Source organism: Somniosus microcephalus, chromosome 23, assembly GCF_052327205.1.
Source record: "Somniosus microcephalus isolate GS21.2 chromosome 23, FLI_Smic_1.0, whole genome shotgun sequence".
NCBI classification, from domain to species: domain Eukaryota; kingdom Metazoa; phylum Chordata; class Chondrichthyes; order Squaliformes; family Somniosidae; genus Somniosus; species Somniosus microcephalus.
Genome location: NC_141009.1, coordinates 2,679,695 through 2,702,353, shown reverse-complemented (window position 1 = coordinate 2,702,353; position 22,659 = coordinate 2,679,695).

Sequence of the window (22,659 nt, the reverse complement as noted above, 5' to 3'; positions counted from 1 at the left end):
TAAGGCCTGGGGCCTGATCCTGGGGCCTGGGGCTTGGGCTTGGGGCCTGGGCCTGAGGCCTGGGGCATGGGCTTGGGGCCTGGGGCCTGATCCTGAGGACTGGGGCTTGGGCTTGGGGCCTGGGGCCTGATCCTGAGGCCTGGGGCTTGGGCTTGGGGCCTGGGGCCTGCTCCTACGGCCTGGGACTTGGGTGTGTCAGGCTGTGAATCTATCCCGTGTAGAGTGGAGGCAGCAGACTGGTGTGTGGCTGTTTCTCAGCCAGTGAAGGCGACACTCAGCCTGGAGGGAGTGACGTTCATAGGCTTGTGAACAGATTGGCCAGGCCAGCTGCTCTCTGATTAGCACTTCCTTCAGTGATTAATATCAGGATTAATCTACCAGAACAGATTACGACAGGAATGGAAAGCCTCGGAGGGTTCAAGTGTTCTGCAGAGAACCTCTGTTAACCGTCTCTGCGGAGTGACACAGGCTCTGACTGTTGAGTTTGCGCTGAGCTGCTTCTGGTGGGTCAGTGGCCGTGGATTCTGGGCCCAGTTTGATGCTGAATCGAGGCAAGCGCGGGATCGCGGCTCAGAGGTGATCCCTGCGGTTGTTGAATATCTGGCTGAAAATTCACCGCTTAGAAAGGCCTTGGCTTTTGCATTCTATATCAACTTAGAGTGAAAACATTTGTGTTTCTCCAGCGCCTCTCAGCATTTCAGGATGTCCTAAAGCGCTTTACAGCCAATGAAGTACTTTTTCAAGTGTAGTCACTGTTCTGATTTAGGAAACACGGCAGCCAATTTGTGCACAGCAAGATCCCACACAACAGCAATTTACATCCACCTAAGAGGGCAGAGGGGGCCTCGGTTTAACATCTCATCCAAAAGACGGCACTTCTGACTGTGCGGCGCTCCCTCAGTACTGCCCCTCCGATAGTGCAGCGCTCCCTCAGTACTGCCCGTCCGACAGTGTGGCACTCCCTCAGTACTGCCCCTCCGACAGTGCAGCGCTCCCTCAGTACTGCCCCTCCTACAGTGTGGCACTCCCTCAGCACTGCCCCTCCGACAGTGCGGCGCTCCTTCAGTACTGCCCCTCTGACAGTGCAGTTCTCCCTCAGTACTGCACCTCGACAGTGCAGTGCTCCCTCAGTACTGCCCCTCCGACAGTGCGGCGCTCCCTCAGTACTACCCCTCCGACAGTGCAGCGCTCCCTCAGTACTGCCCCTCCGACAGTGCAGCACTCCCATAATACTGCCCCTCCGACAGTGCAGCACTCCCTCAGTACTGCCCCTCCAACAGTGCGGCGCTCCCTCAGTACTGCCCCTCCGACAGTGCGGCACTCCATCAGTACTGCCCCTCCGACAGTGCGGCGCTCCCTCAGTACTGCCCCTCCAACAGTGCGGCGCTCCCTCAGTACTGCCCCTCCGACAGTGCGGCACTCCCTCAGTACTGCCCCTCCAACAGTGCGGCGCTCCCTCAGTACTGCCCCTCCGGCAGTGCGGCGCTCCCTCAGTACTGCCCCTCCGACAGTGCGGCTCTCCCTCAGTACTGCCCCTCCGACAGTGCGGCGCTCCCTCAGTACTGCCCCTCCGACAGTGCGGCGCTCCCTCAGTACTGCCCCTCCGACAGTGCAGCACTCACTCAGTACTGCCCCTCCGACAGTGCGGCGCTCCCTCAGTACTGCCCCTCCGACAGTGCGGCGCTCCCTCAGTACTGCCCCTCCGACAGTGCAGCGCTCCCTCAGTACTGCCCCTCCGACAGTGCCGTTCTCCCTCAGTACTGACACTCCGACAGTGCGGCGCTCCCTCAGTACTGCCCCTCCGACAGTGCGGCGCTCCCTCAGTACTGCCCCTCCGGCAGTGCAGCACTCCCTCAGTACTGCCCCTCCGACAGTGCGGCGCTCCCTCAGTACTGCCCCTCCGACAGTGTGGCGCTCCCTCAGTACTGCCCCTCCGACAGTGCAGCGCTCCCTCAGTACTGCCCCTCCGACAGTGCCGTTCTCCCTCAGTACTGACACTCCGACAGTGCGGCGCTCCCTCAGTACTGCCCCTCCGACAGTGCAGCGCTCCCTCAGTACTGCCCCTCCGACAGTGCCGTTCTCCCTCAGTACTGACACTCCGACAGTGCGGCGCTCCCTCAGTACTGCCCCTCCGACAGTGCGGCGCTCCCTCAGTACTGCCCCTCCGGCAGTGCAGCACTCCCTCAGTACTGCCCCTCCGACAGTGCGGCGCTCCCTCAGTACTGCCCCTCCGACAGTGCGGCGCTCCCTCAGTACTGCCCCTCCGACAGTGCGGCGCTCCCTCAGTACTGCCCCTCCGACAGTGCGGCGCTCCCTCAGTACTGCTCCTCCGACAGTGCAGCACTCCCTCAGTACTGCCCCTCCGACAGTGCAGTGCTCCCTTAGTACTGCAGTGGGAGTGTCGGCCTGGATTTTGAGCTCTAGTCTCTGGAGTGGGACTTGAACCCACGACCTTCTGACTCAGAGACGCAAGGGTCCCACTGAACCACGGCTGAGATAAAATGCAAAAGCCAAGTGACGCAGGGACCGAGGGTGAATCAGAGAATCCGACAATGAAATCAAGAGAACCGTTTGTAAATCAAAATCTGTGTTTCACTTGAAAACAGATGTACTGGTGCTGCCCTTCCGATATTGAACCACTCAATTTAATCCAGTTTGATTGAGCGACACTCTTTTTCCAACTCCTTTCATTACTGCCTGACTGAAAACTGTTTCATTCTCTTCTTATTGTTTATTGCATCAATATCTTGGTTTTAATCCTCTTCCATGTCATTTCCAGCTCTATGCTGTGCCCTGCATCTCCTCCTGCAAAATAAATAACACTCGCTGTCCCTCAAGCAGGAAAATAGCATCTCTCCGTCCCTCCGTCTCTCTGTCCCTCTGTCCCTCACTCTGTCCGTCCCTCACTCTCTCCGTCCCTCCCACTCTCTCCGTCCCTCCCACTCTCTCTCCCTCGTTCTCTCCGTCCCTCACTCTCTGTCCCTCCGTCTCTCTGTCCCTCCATCTCCTCCGTCCCTTGCTCTCTCTCACTCCGTCTCTCTGTCCCTCCGTACTGTGGTCCCTCCATCAGAGAGACGGAGAAAGAGAGGGAAGCAGAAACGGGGAAGAAACAGACAGAGAAATAGAGAAACAAAGAAAATGATGGAGAGACCGAGCGAGTGAGAGATTGAGAGAGAGTGACAGAGCGAGAGAGAGAGAGAGACAGAGAGAGAGAGAGAGAGACAGAGAGAGAGAGAGAGAGACAGAGAGAGAGACAGAGAGAGAGAGAGAGACAGAGAGAGAGAGAGACAGAGAGAGAGAGAGAGACAGAGACAGAGAGAGAGAGAGAGACAGAGAGAGAGAGAGAGAGACAGAGAGAGAGAGCGACAGAGAGCGACAGAGAGAGCGAGACAGACAGAGAGAGACAGACAGAGACAGAGAGACAGACAGAGACAGAGACAGACAGAGAGAGACAGACAGAGACAGAGAGAGAGAGACAGACAGAGACAGAGACAGAGAGACAGAGAGAGAGACAGAGAGAGAGAGAGAGAGACAGAGAGAGAGAGACAGACAGAGACAGAGACAGAGAGACAGAGAGAGAGACAGAGAGAGAGAGAGAGAGACAGAGAGAGAGAGAGAGAGCAGTGAATGCACTAAAAGAAAAAGCCCGAAGAGCCCTATATGCAATAAAAAGAAAATTCTACAACATCCAAATCCCAATCAAAATCTGGCTCAAAATATTTGACAGCATAATCCTGCCCATTGCACTGTACGGTAGTGAAGTATGGGGCCCGCTAAATCACCAAAGCTACACTAAATGGGAAAAACATACAATAGAAGCCCTACATGCAGAATTCTGCCGAAGCATCCTTCGCACCCAAAGGAAAACGCCAACAAATGCATGCAGAGCCGAACTAGGCAGATACCCACTGATAATAAACATCCAAAAACGAGCACTAAACTTCCTAAATCACCTCAAATCTAGCTCCCCAGACACCCTTCATTTCAAAGCCTTTCAGACCCAAGAGCTAAACCCAGAAAAGAGTCCCCTGAGTCAGCTGCTACGGAAACTAAGTACTCAGCCGGACCCTGACCAGCCCCAGACCAACACAGCCGCCCAAACACCAATCCGAGTGAACCAAATCATTAAAAAATGCAAAGAAACCTACCTGGAACATTGGAACAAAATAACCGAAAGCCAAAGCAGATTAGAATGTTACCGGGCCCTAAAAAGAGAATATAAACTGGCAGACTACCTCACGACCATCAGAGACACAAAACAGAGACAGACCCTCACCAGGTACAGACTAAGCGACCACCAACTGGAAATTGAAAAAGGCAGATACAAGAAATCCTGGCAGCCTAGAGAGAATAGAATATGCGATCAATGTCTGGCTGGCGAGGTTGAAACAGAAATGCATTTCCTCCTAAAATGCGAAAAATTCAACACATCAAGAAACATATTATTCAACAAGCTAAGCCAAACAACCCCAGATTTCAAGGAATTGGATGATCTGTCAAAATTGAGATTAGTCCTAGGAGAAGGAGACAGACCATACCTTGGGGCCAAATATGTAACAACATGTCACAACCTGAGGACTGTTTAAAATTAAGACTGTTTAAAATTAATATTGAACGTACCAAATGAAGTACAAAGACTGTTTAAAATTAATATTGTTTAAAAGTAATATTGTATGTACCCAACAAATGTCAAATCGATTGACACCTACAGAATGTTGGAAAACTGTACCTTTTTGCTATGTAAGCTTTGGCAATATGGTTCTCTGTAAACTTTCATGCCAATAAAGCATTTTAATTGGAATTGGAATTGGAATTGGAGAGAGACAGAGAGAGAGACAGAGAGCGAGCGACAGAGAGAGCGAGACAGACAGAGACAGACAGAGACAGAGAGACAGACAGAGACAGAGACAGACAGAGAGAGCGAGACAGACAGAGAGAGACAGAGTCAGAGAGACAGACAGAGACAGAGAGACAGACAGAGACAGAGAGACAGACAGAGACAGAGAGAGAGACACAGAGAGACACAGACAGAGAGAGAGAGCGACAGAGAGAGCGAGACAGACAGAGAGAGACAGAGACAGAGAGACAGACAGAGAGACAGACAGAGACAGAGAGACAGAGAGACAGAGAGACAGACAGAGACAGAGACAGACAGAGAGAGACAGACAGAGACAGAGACAGAGAGAGACAGACAGAGAGCGAGACAGACAGACAGAGAGAGAGACAGAGAGAGAGAGAGACAGAGAGAGAGAGAGAGAGAGACAGAGAGAGAGACAGAGAGAGAGACAGAGAGAGAGAGACAGAGACAGAGAGAGACAGAGAGAGACAGAGAGAGAGAGAGACAGAGAGACAGAGAGAGAGAGCGACAGAGAGCGACAGAGAGAGCGACAGAGAGAGCGAGACAGACAGAGAGAGACAGAGACAGAGAGACAGACAGAGACAGCGAGACAGACAGAGACAGAGAGACAGACAGAGACAGAGAGACAGAGAGACAGACAGAGACATAGACAGACAGAGAGAGACAGACAGAGACAGTTTTTTGAACTATATAAATGCGTTCTTTCCACATAAGCTGCTGGAATATCCAGGGTCTCCGCTCCTCAACTTTTGGGATGAAGAGTACAGACCCTGAATTCCTAAAAGCTATAAAAGACATTGATATAATTGTGTTAACAGAAACATGGTGCCAAAAGGACGTGCCCACCCACTGTCCTCCAATGTACCATGAAATCATTGTGCCCTCAGTAAAGAACACTAAGACACGCAAGGGCAGAACCTCCGGGGGAATCTTGGTGTGGTATAAAGGAGAACTGGACAAACACATCTCACCGATAAAACAGGGAAAATCACACATATGGCTAAAATTAAATAAAAATATAGGAATAGCAAAAAAAGATGTCTACTTATGTGCGATCTACATACCTCCAATAGAATCGCCATATTTTGAAGAGGAGTTATTTGATACTCTCCACATGGAAATCAGCCATTTCCAGGCCCAAGGAAAGGTGCTACTATGTGGGGACCTAAATGCAAGGACCGGATGTGAACCTGACTTCATAGACCCACAGGGCAACAACCATGTGTTTGGCCAGACCCCTTTATATGTCACACCAGCCATCGCAAATCGGAACTGATGTGCCTCAATAATTCCGAGGCTCGAAGGTAGCAGAACAAAACAAGGCTTTTATTAACTTAGAACGAAACACGTAAGCGAGAGAGATGTCGTACTTCTGGAGATTGGGGCTAGACTGAAGCTAGCTTACAAACGGGGCCAGGTATGGGCGGAGCCCTACACACAGCACATTCCAGCACATTCCAGTATACAATACAGCACATTCCAGTACACAATACAATGAGGTCTGGGGGAAGGGAAATGACACTGAAACCGATCTCAGTCACAGGCAGTGATGAATGGAAATATTTCATCACAGGAACAACCTTGATTGTGAAATAAATAAAAGCGGTAGGGAGGTAGTGCAACTCTGCCGAGCCTTAGGCCTGTACATAGTTAACGGTAGGTTCAGAGGGGACTCCTTAGGGAGACTCGCATATTCCTCAACTCTTGGGTCTAGTGTGGTGGATTATACAATCACTGACCTGGACCCCTGTGATATCAACGCATTCACTGTCAGGCAGCAATCCCCCCTCTCAGACCATAACCAAATAAATGTGTACCTTAAACTTTCTGCCCAAACTACAGACACAAAAAAGGAACCCAGTAAGCTCCATAAAATAAACCAGACATACAGATGGGCCCCAGACAGTGGAGATAAATTCATCACAGCACTAAATTCACCTGATCTCACAAGTAAAATATCAAAATTTAAAGAAAATCTATATGAGATCACCAGAGATGGTGTAAACATGGCCATAGATGATATAAATATGATCTTCCATGAGGCAGCTGTAAAAGCCGACCTTGTGAAACAGAAGAGGAAACGTTACAAAAGACAAAATAAAAATGAGAAATGGTTTGACCACGAATGCAAAAATGCCAGAAAAGACCTGAGAAAAATATCAAACCAAAAGCATCGCCAACCAAACAATCCAGACCTACGTATTAGATACAATGAGACCCTCAAAAGATATAAACACACCATTAGGAACAAAACACAAAATTATACCCACAAAATACTCGAAGAAATTGAAAACTCCATTAATCCAAATCAATTCTGGGATATGTGGAATAACCTGAGTACAACACAATTGCAAGCATTACCAATCCAAGATGGCGACATCTGGAGAACACATTTTGAAAACCTCTACAAAGACATCCCAATAAACGAAACAAACCCAAGTCAACATCATGTCACAGAAAAACTCCACACATTAGAAGCAACAATTAAAGACAACCAAAACCCTCTAGACTCCCCAATCACATGGAAAGAACTGGCCACAAAAACAAAATCTCTCCACCTAAAGAAAGCCTGTGGTCCAGACAACATCAAAAATGAAATGCTCAAGTTCAGCAATATGGAGATGCAGGGTGCTGTACTCAAGTTATTCAACATCATATTACGTTCAGGCTGTTTTCCCGATATCTGGTGCCAAGGACTCATCTCTCCCATATATAAAAGTGGAAACAAATCAGACCCAAATAACTACCGCGGCATCTGTGTCAACAGTTGTCTAGGGAAGTTATTCTGCAGTATTCTAAATAGTAGATTACTGGATTTTCTTAACAAACATAATATCCTTAGAAAAAATCAAATAGGCTTTCTTCCAAAACACCGCACCACCGACCATATCTATACCCTTCACACTCTCATTGAAAAACATATACACCAAACAAAAAATGGGAAAATATTCGCTTGTTTCATTGACTTCAAGAAAGCCTTTGACTCTATCTGGCATGAAGGGCTCTATTATAAATTTCTTCAGTGTGGAATAGGGGGCAAAGTCTATGACCTTATTAAATCGATGTATCTGAAAAATAAATGCGGTGTCAAAATTGGGGACAAACGCACCGGTTTCTTCACCCAGAGAAGAGGCGTCCGGCAGGGCTGCAATTTGAGCCCGACCCTGTTCAACATATACATAAATGAATTAGCAGACATGCTGGAGCAAAGCGAGTCACCGGGTCTCTGTCTCCTGGATGGAGAAGTGAAATCCCTGTTCTATGCGGACGACCTGGTTCTGCTGTCTCCCACAGAACAGGGATTACAGCAACAACTAGACCTACTCGACAAATACTGCCAAAATTGGGCCCTAACAGTAAATCTAAAGAAAACCAACATCATGATTTTTCAAAAAAGGCCCAGGTGTCAGGAAAACAAATACCAGTTTACTCTCAGTGATACCATCATAGGACACACTATGAGCTACACTTACCTTGGTCTAACCATTACAGCATCAGGGAGCTTCAGCATAGCAGTGAATGCACTAAAAGAAAAAGCCCGAAGAGCCCTATATGCAATAAAAAGAAAATTCTACAACATCCAAATCCCAATCAAAATCTGGCTCAAAATATTTGACAGCATAATCCTGCCCATTGCGCTGTACGGTAGTGAAGTATGGGGCCCGCTCAATCACCATAGCTACACTAAATGGGAAAAACACACAATAGAAGCCCTACATGCAGAATTTTGCCGAAGCATTCTTCGCACCCAAAGGAAAACACCAACAAATGCATGCAGAGCCGAACTAGGCAGATACCCACTGATAATAAACATCCAAAAACGAGCACTAAACTTCCTAAATCACCTCAAATCTAGCTCCCCAGAAACCCTTCATTTTAAAGCCTTCCAGACCCAAGAGCTAAACCCAGAAAAGAGTCCCCTGAGTCAGCTGCTACTGAAACTAAGTACTCCTACTCAGCCGGACCCTGACCAGTCCCAGACCAACACTGCCGTCCAAACACCAATCCGAGTGAACCAAATCATTAAACAAAGCAAAGAAACCTACCTGGAACATTGGAACAAAATAACCAAAAGCCAAAGCAGATTAGAATGTTACCGGGCCCTAAAAAGAGAATATAAACTGGCAGACTATCTCTCGACCATCAGAGATACAAAACAGAGACAGACCCTCACCAGGTACAGACTAAGCGACCACCAACTGGCAATTGAAAAAGGAAGATACAAGAAATCCTGGCAGCCTAGAGAGAATAGAATATGTGATCAATGTCTGGCCGGCGAGGTTGAGACAGAGATGCATTTCCTCCTAAAATGCGAAAAATTCAACACATCAAGAAACATATTATTTGACAAGCTCAGCCAAACAACCCCAGATTTCAAGGAATTGGATGACCTGTCAAAATTAAGATTAGTCCTGGGAGAAGGAGACAGACCATACCTTGGTGCCAAATATGTAACAACATGTCACAACCTGAGGACTGTTTAAAATTAATACTGAATGTACCCAACGATGTACAACGACTGTTTAAATTAATATTGTTTAAAGTAATATTGTATGTACCCAACAAAGGTCAAAATTGTTTGACACCTACAGAATGTTGGAAAACTGTACTTTTTGTTATGTAAGCTTTGGCAATATGGTCCCCTGTAAACTTTCATGCCAATAAAGCATTTGAATTGAATTGAATTGAATTGAGAGAGAGAGAGACAGAGAGAGAGAGACAGAGAGAGAGAGACAGAGACAGAGAGAGAGAGAGAGAGAGACTGTTTAAAATTAATATTGTTTAAAAGTAATATTGTATGTACCCAACAAATGTCAAATCGATTGACACCTACAGAATGTTGGAAAACTGTACCTTTTTGCTATGTAAGCTTTGGCAATATGGTTCTCTGTAAACTTTCATGCCAATAAAGCATTTTAATTGGAATTGGAATTGGAATTGGACAGAGAGAGAGAGACAGAGAGAGAGAGAGAGAGAGAGAGACAGAGAGAGAGAGACAGACAGACAGAGAGACAGACAGACAGACAGACAGAGAGAGAGACAGAGAGAGAGAGAGACAGAGAGAGAGAGAGAGAGGACAGTTTACTGATCACTCTGTACATTCCTGCTCTTTACGTTAAGTCTCCAGCTGTGATTGCAGTCTGATCATTAATATTCAGCACACCATTGCCAGGTCGAGCTTAAGTGCATTTTATGTTTAACTCTTCCTTATTTGAACAGATTGCAATGAGGCGGCAATTCCAAAACCCATTGCAGGTTTTGCATTAAACAAGTTAATGATCGGAGGAGAGAGTCAGGAGGCTCTGATAGTGATTGAGTTTCTAGCACGTGTTCATTGAGATTAATTAATGGTCCAGAGAAATGCAATGGTGAGGCGCAGGATCCCAGGAGAGCAGTCTGTCTCCCTTGCGATGTGAGGGTGGGAGATGGACCAGCGGTGACGTGTTAATGGGGAAGCAGTAGGGACAACCAGCAATAACCTCAGCCCAGGTACAAGGACAAGATCCCGTCACATTCCGGCTTGTAGCAATGAGCTGACCAGTGTAGAATACTAACAAGGCAAGTCATTCCACTCGGTGATACGGTGTCAGTGATGATTGTAAATCTCAGCTCGAACAGCACACAAATTCCCCATAACCACAGTCTTTATATTCAATGGGAGCCTGCAACATACTCACACCTTCTTATTATTCCTATTACACCCCACTCCTGCCCTCAAAGCACTGACTCTCACTGGGGAACGGGTTCCGCAGACACTGACTCTCACTGGGGTACGGGTTCCACAGGCACTGACTCTCACTGGGGTACGGGTTCCACAGACACTGACTCTCACTGGGGTACGGGTTCCACAGACACTGACTCTCACTGGGGTACGGGTTCCACAGACACTGACTCTCACTGGGGTACGGGTTCCACAGACACTGACTCTCACTGGGGTACGGGTTCCACAGACACTGACTCTCACTGGGGTAAGGGTTCCACAGGCACTGACTCTCACTGGGATACGGGTTCCACAGACACTGACTCTCACTGGGGTATGGGTTCCACAGACACTGACTCTCACTGGGGTACGGGTTCCACAGACACTGACTCTCACTGGGGTACGGGTTCCACAGACACTGACTCTCACTGGGGTACGGGTTCCACAGACACTGACTCTCACTGGGGTACTGTTTCCTCACACACTGACTCTCACTGGGGTACGGGTTCCACAGACACTGACTCTCACTGGGGTACGGGTTCCACAGACACTGACTCTCACTGGAGTAGGGGTTCCACAGACACTGACTCTCACTGGGGTACGGGTTCCACAGACACAGACTCTCACTGGGTTACGGGTTCCACAGACACTGACTCTCACTGGGGTACGGGTTCCACAGACACTGACTCTCACTGGGATACGGGTTCCACAGCCACTGACTCTCACTGGGGTACGGGTTCCACAGACACTGATTCTCACTTGGGTCCGGGTTCCACAGCCACTGGCTCTCACTGGGGTCTGGGTTGCATTGGACGGTGTAGAGGGAGCTTTACTCTGTATCCAACCCATGCTGTACCTGCCCTGGGAGTGTTTCATGGGTCAGTTTAGAGGGAGCTTTACTCTGTATCTAACCAGTGCTGTACCTGCCCTGGGAGTGTTTGATGGGAGAGTGTAGAGGGAGCTTTACTCTGTATCTAACCCGTGCTGTACCTGCCTTGGGAGTGTTTGATGAGACAGTGTAGAGGGAGCTTTACTCTGTATCTAACCCCGTGCTGTACCTGCCCTGGGAGTGTTTGATGGGACTGTGTAGAGGGAGCTTTACTCTGTATCTAACCCGTGCTGTACCTGCCCTGGGAGTGTTTGATGGGACTGTGTAGAGGGAGCTTTACTCTGTATCTAACCCATGCAGTACCTGCCCTGGGATTGTTTGATGGGACAGTGTAGAGGGAGCTTTACTCTGTATCTAACCCGTGCTGTACCTGCCCTGGGAGTGTTTGATGGGACAGTGTAGAGGGAGCTTTACTCTGTATCTAACCCGTGCTGTACCTGCCCTGGGAGTGTTTGATGGGACAGTGTAGAGGGAGCTTTACTCTGTATCTAACCCGTGCTGTACCTGCCCTGGGAGTGTTTGATGGGAGAGTGTAGAGGGAGCTTTACTCTGTATCTAACCCGTGCTGTACCTGCCTTGGGAGTGTTTGATGAGACAGTGTAGAGGGAGCTTTACTCTGTATCTAACCCCGTGCTGTACCTGCCCTGGGGGTGTTTGATGGGACTGTGTAGAGGGAGCTTTACTCTGTATCTAACCCGTGCTGTACCTGCCCTGGAAGTGTTTGATGGGACTGTGTAGAGGGAGCTTTACTCTGTATCTAACCCGTGCTGCACCTGCCCTGGGGGTGTTTGATGGGACAGTGTAGAGGGAGCTTTACTCTGTATCTAACCCATGCTGTACCTGCCCTGGGATTGTTTGATGGGACAGTGTAGAGGGAGCTTTACTCTGTATCTAACCCGTGCTGTACCTGCGCTGGGAGTGTTTGATGGGACAGTGTAGAGGGAGCTTTACTCTGTATCTAACCCGTGCTGTACCTGCCCTGGGAGTGTTTGATGGGACAGTGTCGAGGGAGCTTTACTCTGTATCTAACCGGTGCTGTACCTGCCCTGGGAGTGTTTGATGGGACAGTGTAGAGGGAGCTTTACTCTGTATCTAACCCGTGCTGTACCTGACCAGGGAGTGTTTGATGGGAGAGTGTAGAGGGAGCTTTACTCTGTATCTAACCCGTGCTGTACCTGCCTTGGGAGTGTTTGATGAGACAGTGTAGAGGGAGCTTTACTCTGTATCTAACCTGTGCTGTACCTGCCCTGGGAGTGTTTGATGGGACAGTGTAGAGGGAGCTTTACTCTGTATCTAACCCGTGCTGTACCTGACCAGGGAGTGTTTGCTGGGACAGTGTAGAGGGAGCTTTACTCTGTATCTAACCTGTGCTGTACCTGCCCTGGGAGTGTTTGATGGGACAGTGTAGAGGGAGCTTTACTCTGTATCTAACCCCGTGCTGTACCTGCCCTGGGAGTGTTTGATGGGACAGTGTAGAGGGAGCTTTACTCTGTATCTAACCCCGTGCTGTACCTGCCCTGGGAGTGTTTGATGGGACAGTGTAGAGGGAGCTTTACTCTGTATCTAACCCGTGCTGTACCTGCCCTGGGAGTGTTTGACCTGCGCCTGTGGACAGTGATGTCATTTCCTGTACTAACACTGCTGATTTGATGAGCAGAAACTTGATCTTAAAATAGAATTTAAACCGAGCTGTTAATAGGAGCGCTGAGTCTGCCGGTTGAGATGGTGATTTACAGGATCGTATCGAACCAGGGCTCTGATGAAGTCTCCTTTTCCGAAGCATGTTGGCCTGTTCCTCTCTGCAGATGCTGCCTGACCTGCTGAGTGTTTGCAGCGTGGGTGTTTATGGCATCCTCCAAACCTGTGATTAATTACAGGCTGTAATCAGGACAGCCAGTGTCAGACTTGTGGGGAGCATCCTACCTCATCGCTGGTGACGCTCATCTGAGGGGAACTGACAATCGGGATTAAGAGTAGCTGCAACTGACTGAGAGGGCAGGCCAGAGAGAGAACGGGCAGGACCTGCGACTGAAGGCTGAAAGAATCACGATGAACCTATTTAAAATGATATCTACTTGTGAATTTCTACTCTCCCAGTTGTAATGTGTTGCTGGTTATATTCTGCAGTTATTTCCTCTGGTGGGGGGAGTCCAGAACAAGGGGGCAGAACCTTAAAATTAGAGCCAGGCCGTTCAGGGGTGATGTCAGGAAGCACTTCTTCACACAAAGGGTGGTGGAAATCTGGAACTCTCTCCCCCAGAAAGCTGTTGAGGCTGGGGGTCAATTGGAGCTTTCTAGGCTGAGATTGATAGATTTTTTTGGGTAAAGGTATTAACGGATATGGAGCAAATGCGGGTAAATGGAGTTAAGATACAGATCAGCTGTGATCTGACTGAATGGTAGAACAGGCTGGAGAGGCTGAATGACCTCCTCCTGTTCCTGTGTAACGGGCTCGAGGGGCTGAATGGCCTCCTCCTGTTCCTGTGTAATGGGCTCGAGGGGCTGAATGGCCTCCTCCTGTTCCTGTGTAACAGGCTCGAGGGGCTGAATGGCCTCCTCCTGTTCCTGTGTAACAGGCTCGAGGGGCTGAATGGCCTCCTCCTGTTCCTGTGTAACGGGCTCGAGGGGCTGAATGGCCTCCTCCTGTTCCTGTGTAACGGGCTCGAGGGGCTGAATGGCCTCCTCCTGTTCCTGTGTAACGGGCTCGAGGGGCTGAATGGCCTCCTCCTGTTCCTGTGTAACGGGCTCGAGGGGCTGACTGGCCTCCTCCTGTTCCTGTGTAACGGGCTCGAGGGGCTGAATGGCCTCCTCCTGTTCCTGTGTAACAGGCTCGAGGGGCTGAATGGCCTCCTCCTGTTCCTGTGTAATGGGCTCGAGGGGCTGAATGGCCTCCTCCTGTTCCTGTGTAACGGGCTCGAGGGGCTGAATGGCCTCCTCTTGTTCCTGTGTAACAGGCTCGAGGGGCTGAATGACCTCCTCTTGTTCCTGTGTAATGGGGTTGAGGGGCTGAATGACCTCCTCTTGTTCTTGTGTAACAGGCTCGAGGGGCTGAATGGCCTCCTCCTGTTCCTAATGTAACAGGCTCGAGGGGCTGAATGGCCTCCTCCTGTTCCTGTGTAACGGGCTTGAGGGGCTGAATGGCCTCCTCCTATTCCTGTGTAACAGGCTCGAGGGGCTGAATGGCCTCCTCCTGTTCCTGTGTAACGGGCTCGAGGGGCTGAATGGCCTCCTCCTATTCCTACGCAGAACATGTCGAATATAAACCGTGCATGGGCTTCCCCCGCCTCCGGTTCCGCTGACTGACAGGGTGACTGTGCTGACTGTGGGCGGGGTGGGGCGGGTGGGAGTGAGACAGGGAGGGAGAATGTGTGAAGCAGGGTGGGACACACTCCAGGGCAGGCAGATAGCAACCGTCTCCGCTCACTCGCTCGCTCCCGCTCTTCGATCACCGCCTACACCAGGAAGCAGCATTGGCAAAGCCATTGTTGCCATGACGATGCTGTACCCACCCCGGTGTCTCAGACTATACCGAGTTGTTCAGGCTGCCCGAGGGGCTGGCAGAGAAACGAGCTTGGAAACTTGTCCTCCTACAGCAGTCACACCAGCGAATTGATCCGTGATCGAGAGATTTTGCGTGTGCTGTGACTATTTTGAGCGCAGGCGTTTCCGGTGGAGATGTCCAATATTTAGCAAAAGTTTCCCAGTAATAAGTAACCATCGAAGCTGCCCATTATATGGAGATAAACCACCTTGCAATCATTAGGTCTCTTAAGATCCATAAATATATCAGGACCTCATGGAAAGATGCTAATAGGTTTATCGATTTTAGACATCTTTATTGAACAGTCGGGGCAGCACACATTACAGAGACCAGTGGATCAGCGCGTAACGATTCCCTCCGGTCAACCAACACCACCTTGTGACGTGTAGCCACTGTTGTAATGTAGCAAACGTGGCAGTCAAATTGTGCTCAGCAAGATCCCACAAACAGCAATGTGATAATGACTGGATAATCTGTTTTAGTGATGTTGGTTGAGGGATAAATATTGCCCCAGGACACCGGTGAGAACTCCCCCTGTTACCCCTACAGTACTGGCTGTGGGACCTTTTACTTCCATCTGAGAGGGCAGATGTGGAATCGTTTTAACGTCTCATCTGAAAGACGGCCCCTCCGACAGTGCAGCACTCCCTCAGTACTGCCCCTCCGACAGTGCGGCGCTCCCTCAGTACTGCCCCTCCGACAGTGCGGCGCTCCCTCAGTACTGCCCCTCCGACAGTGCGGCGCTCCCTCAGTACTGCCCCTCCGACAGTGCGGCGCTCCCTCAGTACTGCCCCTCCGACAGTGCGGCGCTCCCTCAGTACTGCCCCTCCGACAGTGCGGCGCTCCCTCAGTACTGCCCCTCCGACAGTGCGGCGCTCCCTCAGTACTGCCCCTCCGACAGTGCGGCGCTCCCTCAGTACTGCCCCTCCGACAGTGCGGTGCTCCCTCAGTACTGCCCCTCCGACAGTGCGGCGCTCCCTCAGCACTGCCCCTCCGACAGTGCGGCGCTCCCTCAGTACTGCCCCTCCGACAGTGCAGCAATCCCTCAGTACTGCCCCTCCAACAGTGCGGCGCTCCCTCAGTACTGCCCCTCCGACAGTGCGGCGCTCCCTCAGTACTGCCCCTCCGACAGTGCAGCAGTTCCTCAGCACTGACCCTCCGACAGTGCAGCGCTCCCTCAGCACTGACCCTCCAACAGTGCAGCGCTCCCTCAGTACTGCCCTTCCAACAGTGCAACGCTCCCTCAGTACTGCCCCTCCAACAGTGCGGTGCTCCCTCAGTACTGCCCCTCCGACAGTGCGGCGCTCCCTCGGTACTGCCCCTCCGACAGTGCAGCAATCCCTCAGTACTGCCCCTCCAACAGTGCAGCGCTCCCTCAGTACTGCCCCTCCGACAGTGCGGCGCTCCCTCAGCACTGCCCCTCCGACAGTGCGGCGCTCCCTCAGTACTGCCCCTCCGACAGTGCGGCGCTCCCTCAGTACTGCCCCTCCGACAGTATGGCACTCCCTCAGTACTGCCCCTCCGACAGTATGGCACTCCCTCAGTACTGCCCCTCTGACTGTGCGGTGCTCCCTCAGTACTGCTCCTCCGACAGTGCAGCTCTCCCTCAGTACTGCCCCTCCGACAGTCTGGCGCTCCCTCAGTACTGCCTCTCCGACAATGCGGCACTCCCTCACCGCTGCCCCTCCGACAGTACGGAACTCCCTCAGTACTGACGCTCCAACAGTGCGGCCCTCCCTCAGTACTGACCCTCCGACAGTGCGGCCCTCCCTCAGTACTGACCCTCCGACAGTGCGGCACTCGCTCAGTACTGCCCCTCTGACAGTGCGGCGCTCCCTCAGTTCTGCCTCTCCGACAGTGCGGCACTCCCTCAGTACCACCCCTCTGACAGTGCAGCGCTCCCTCAGTACCTCCCCTCCAACAGTGCGGCATTCCTTCAGTACTGACCCTCCGACAGTGCGGCACTCCCTCAGTAATGCCCCGCCGATAGTACAGCACTCCCTCAGTACTGCCCCTGCGACAGTGTGGCGCTCCCTCAGTACTGCCCCACTGACAGTGCGGCACTCCCTCAGCACTGCACCTCCGACAGTGCGGCGTTCCCTCAGTGTTGCCCCTCAGACATTGCAGCGTTCCCTCAGTACTGCCCCTCCGACAGTGCAGCGCTCGGTCAGTACTGACCCTCCGACAGTGCGGCACTCCCTCAGTACTGCCCCTCCGACAGTGCGGCGCTCCCTCAGTACTGCCCCTCCGACAGTGCAGCGCTCCCTCAGTACTGCCCCTCCAACAGTCCGGTGCTCCCTCAGTGCTGCCCCTCCGACAGTACGGCGCTCCCTCAATACTGACCCTCCGACAGTGCGGCGCTCCCTCAGTACTGCCCCTCCGACAGTGCAGCACTCCCTCAGTACGGCCCCTCCAACAGTCCGGCGCTCCCTCAGTGCTGCCCCTCCGACAGTGCGGCGCTCCCTCAGAACTGCCCCTCAGACAGTGCGGCGCTCCTTCAGTACTGCCCCTCCGACAGTGCGGCGCTCCCTCAGTACTGCCCCTCCGACAGTGCGGCGCTCCCTCAGTACTGCCCCTCCGACAGTGCGGTGCTCCCTCAGTACTGCCCCTCCGACAGTGAGGCTCTCCCTCAGTACTGCCCCTCCGACAGTGCGGCTCTCCCTCAGTACTGCCCCTCCGACAGTGCGGCTCTCCCTCAGTACTGCACTGGGGGTGTCAGCCTGGACTATGGTATTGAGTCTCTGGAGTGGGGAGTGTGACCACGACCTCCTGACTCGGAGGCGAGCCTGCTGCTCACTGAGTCACGGCTGACTTGACCTGTGTCCCTGGGATTTGAGTTCTTCACCAAAGGTGGGAGGTTGCCTGAATCCCCTTCAGAATCCTGGAACCTCCAGATATTCCACCTCAGATCCAACTCTTCGCCGAGTCAAACAAACCAGCGGTCCGATACCCAGGACCTCGATTCCCAATTCCCAGAATGATCCCTCTTGCCCCCTGTGCCCCTCTCACGAGCAGGGATACCCTGCCTATGAGTAGGAATCTGAACTGCCCCCTGAAGTGGTCGCTCAGTTTGTATCAAACCCACGACCAGCGGTTCAGGAAGAAGGCGGCTCATCACCACCGTCTCAGGGCAACTCGAGGGGGCAATAAATGCCCGCCTTGCCAGCGACGCCCACACCCCGAGAGTGAATAAAAACACTTACTGTCAGGAAGTTGAGGAGAGACACGGAGAACGTGACTGACTCTCCGTCAACCTAAACTGCAGAGTGAGCAACGTGTGACACCAGAACCTCGCTTCTCAGAGCGGAATCTTCACAGCTGTGTCCTGAGGTTCCTGTATCCTAGAATCACACAGCACAGGAGGAGGCCATTTGGCCCATCGGGCCTGTGCCGGCTCTTTGAAAGAGTTCTCCAATTAATCCCACTCCCCCGCTCTTTCCCCAGAGCCCTGCAAATGTTTTCCCTTGAAGTATTTCTCCAATTCCCTTTTGAAAGTTACTATTGAATCTGCTTCCACCGCCCTTTCAGGCAGCGCGTTCCAGATCACAACAACTCGCTGCGGAAAAACATTCTCCTCATCTCCCCATCTGTGTCCTCTGGTTACCGACCCTCCTGCCACTGGAAACAGTTTGGTGGCTGAGGTCTATTTGATTTTTGACTCTTGCTGGCTCTTAATTGTAAACAATCGCTCGTGGATCGAGGAGCAATCACTCAGGGAATGCCGGGTGGGCAATAAATGCCGGCCTTGCCAGTGTGGTCAACATCTCGAGAACAAGTGATCAAAAAGGTGGAAGGCAGTGACCCAGCCAATCCGATCGGTCTAGGTCCCAGGAACAGCAAGAGTCCCTTCATAAATGCCACTGACTTTAATGGCCGCTAGTTTGAGGAGATTGGTCAGCAGCTGCAGGAAGTGTGTCCCAGTATGTCCCAGTGTGTCCCAGTGCACCCCAGTGTGTCCCAGTGCACCCCAGTGTGTCCCACTGTATACCAGTGTGTCCCAGTGTGTCTCAGTGTATACCAGTGTGTCTCTGTGTGTCCCAGTGTATACCAGTGTGTCTCTGTGTGTCCCAGTGTGTCCCAGTGTATACCAGTGTGTCCCAGTGTGTACCAGTGTGTCCCAATGCACCCCAGTGTGTCCCAGTGTATACCAGTGTGTCTCTGTATGTCCCAGTGTGGCCCAGTGCATACCAGTGTGTCCCAGTGCACCCCAGTGGGTCCCAGTGTATACCAGTGTGTCTCTGTGTGTCCCAGTGTGTACCAGTGTACCCCAGTGTGTCCCAGCATATAGCAGTGTGTCTCTGTGTGTCCCAGTGTGTCCCAGTGTACCCCAGTGTGTCCCAGTGTATACCAGTGTGTCCCAGTGTGGCCCAGTGCGTACCAGTGTGTCCCAGTGCACCCCAGTGTGTCCCAGTGTATACCAGTGTGTCTCTGTGTGGCCCAGTGTGTACCAGTGTGTACCAGTGTACCCCAGTGTGTCCCAGCATATAGCAGTGTGTCTCTGTGTGTCCCAGTGTGCACCAGTGTGTACCAGTGTACCCCAGTGTGTCTCAGTGTACCCCGGTGTGTCCCAGTGTACCCCGGTGTGTCCCAGTGTACCCCAGGGTGTCCCAGTGAGTCCCAGTGCGTCCCAGTGTACCCCAGTGTACTCCAGTGTGTCCCAGTGTGTCCCAGTGCATCCCAGTGCATCCCAGTGTACCCTATTGTTGTCCCAGTTTTCCCTGGTGTGTCCCAGTGTACCCCAGTGTGTCACAATGAGTCCCAGTGCACCCCAGTGTGTCCCAGTGCACCCCAGTGTGTTCCAGTGCACCCCAGTGTGTCACAATGAGTCCCAGTGCACCCCAGTGTGTCTCAGTGCACCCCAGTGTGTCCCAGTGCACCCCAGTGTGTCTTAGTGTACTCCAGTGTGTCCCAGTGTACTCCAGCGTGTCCCAGTGTACCCCAGTGTCTACCAGTGTACCCCAGTGTGTTCCAGTGTATCCCAGTGTGTCCCGTTGTATCCCGTTGTGTCCCAGTGTACCCCAGCATGTTCCAGTGTGTACCAGGGGACCCTAGTGTGTCCCAGTGTACCCCAGTGTGTGCCAGTATACCCCAGTGTGTACCAGTGTACATCAGTGTGCACCAGTGTACCCCAGTGTGTCCCAGTGTACCCCGGTGTAGCCCAGTGTTGTGAGGGTGCCGGTCAGTTCCTTCAGTAACCCCTAGATGGCACCTTCACTTGTTTGTTTCCCTTTGTTAATTGTTACTAGTTTCTCCTGTGTTTATTACTTAACTGCCTTTTATCAGGTTTATTGGTTTCACCTGTTTTTGCTTGTATTTAATTTCTGTGGTTTCTTCCCTCTGTGCTCAGTCTTGACAAGGTGCTCAGTCTTGACAAGCCGGTTGCCCTGTGGTAGCTCGTCTTGAGCTCAGTCTTGACAAGCCGGTTGCCTAGTAGTAGCTTGTCTTGAGTTCCTATCTTGACAAGCCGTTTGCCTGTGGTAGCTTGTCTTGAGCTCAGTCTTGACAAGCCGGTTGCCTAGTGGTAGCTTGTCTTGAGCTCCTATGTTTGTAACTGTTTACCTGTGTGATTCTAGTAAAGTACTTTTATTTAAGACTGCATACCTGCTTCTCGCCTTGTCTGTCTGCACTTGGGTCCAGAACCAGCCTCGCCCTGACAGCAAGACTGAGCCAGTATGGACCCAGCAGCGATGGAGGAATTTCGTTCTATTTTCGTCCGTTAAGGTGCTTTCCTTGCCCTTCTTGCGTCCCTTTGGAATATAATCCATTGAGTGTGCTATCTCTGGAAAATGATGGTTCCATCGCTTACAAAGAGTATGATCATATGCTCGCCACGACATGTACCTGCCGCTGGTGGCTGAGGAGGATGATTCTGTCTTGAGATTTCTGAACATCTGCAGTTCGTGATCAGTCGGAATGGGAAATATCATTGCTTGAAAATCCAAGAAGATCGCCATGTGTACTAATACAGACTTATAATTTTTATTTTTTTCTCTTCCATTTAATCGTTGACTTCTGGTTCTAAATGCCCAGGAGGGTGCGTGGCTGGCTACTGTTGTACACGTGTGACTGTGACTTCGGATTTATCAAGCTTGAGTTTTTTGTTTTGCTAAATGTGCTCTTGGTAGTTCTGTCTTGAGTAATTGATCTCGTGTTTTTTTTAATGTTTGAAGCTGAGTGTTTTAATGTAGAGGCAATGATTGTGCTAAATGATGCCTTTTTGGCTGTACAGGCACGGAGTTTTGTACACCAGGACCACGAGTAGTGCCTTATCAGTCCCTTGGTTCCTGCTTCCAGACCTCCCCGCCACCCCCCCCCCCTGCCCCGCATGATTGAAGGTCAGCAATCCTACACTGCCCGTCGCCTTCTTGATAGTCGCTGGGTTAGGAGGAGCATTCTATACCTGGTCGACTGGGAGGGTTATGGTCCTGAAGAGCGTTCCTGGGTTTCAGCCTGGGACATTTTGGATCCTGAACTCATCAGGGATTTTCGCCGTCGCCACCCTGATCATCCAGGAGGAACGTCAGGAGCCGTTCCTAGGGGTGGGGGTCCTGTGAGGGTGCCGGTCAGTTCCTTCAGTAACCCCTAGATGGCACCTTCACTTGTTTGTTTCCCTTTGTTAATTGTTACTAGTTTCTCCTGTGTTTATTACTTAACTGCCTTTTATCAGATTTATTGGTTTCACCTGTTTTTGCTTGTATTTAAGTTCTGTGGTTTCTTCCCTCTGTGCTCAGTCTTGACAAGGTGCTCAGTCTTGACAAGCCGGTTGCCCTGTGGTAGCTTGTCTTGAGCTCAGTCTTGACAAGCCGGTTGCCTAGTGCTAGCTTGTCTTGAGTTCCTATCTTGACAAGCCGTTTGTCTGTGGTAGCTTGTCTTGAGCTCAGTCTTGACAAGCCGGTTGCCTAGTGGTAGCTTGTCTTGAGTTCCAGTCTTGACAAGCCATTGGCCTAGTGGTTGCTTGTCTTGAGCTCCTATGTTTGTAACTGTTTACCTGTGTGAGTCTAGTAAAGTACTTTTATTTAAGACTGCATACCTGCTTCTCGCCTCGTCTGTCTGCACTTGGGTCCAGAACCAGCTTCGCCCTGACAAGTGTAGCCCGGTGTGTCCCAGTGTGTCTCAGTGTGTCCCAGTGTGTCCCGGTGCAGCCCAGTGTGTCCCAGTGCACCCCAGTGAGTCCCAGTGCACCCCAGTGTGCCCCAGTGAGTTCCAGTGTGCCCCAGTGTACCACGGTGTGTCCCAGTGAGTCCCAGTGAGTCCCAGTGTGTCCCAGTGTACCCCAGTGTGCCCCAATGTGTCCCAGTGTAGCCCAGTGTATCCCGGTGTGTCCCAGTGCACCCCAGTGCACCCCAGTGTGTCCCAGTGTACCCCATTGCACCCCAGTACATCCCAGTGTGTCCCAGTGTGTCTCAGTGTGTCCCAATGTGCACCCCAGTGTGTCCCAGTGTGTCCCAGTGCACCCCAGTGAGTCCCAGTGTGCCCCAGTGTGCCCCAGTGCACCTGTGTGTCCCAGTGCATCCCAGTGTGTCCCAGCATGTCCCAGTGTGTACCAGTGTACCCCAGTGTGTCCCCATGTACCCTAGTGCATCCCCATGTACCCCAGTGTGCCCAGTGTACCCCAATGCATCCCAGTGTGTCCCAGTGTACCTCAATGCATCCCAGTGTGTACCAGTGTA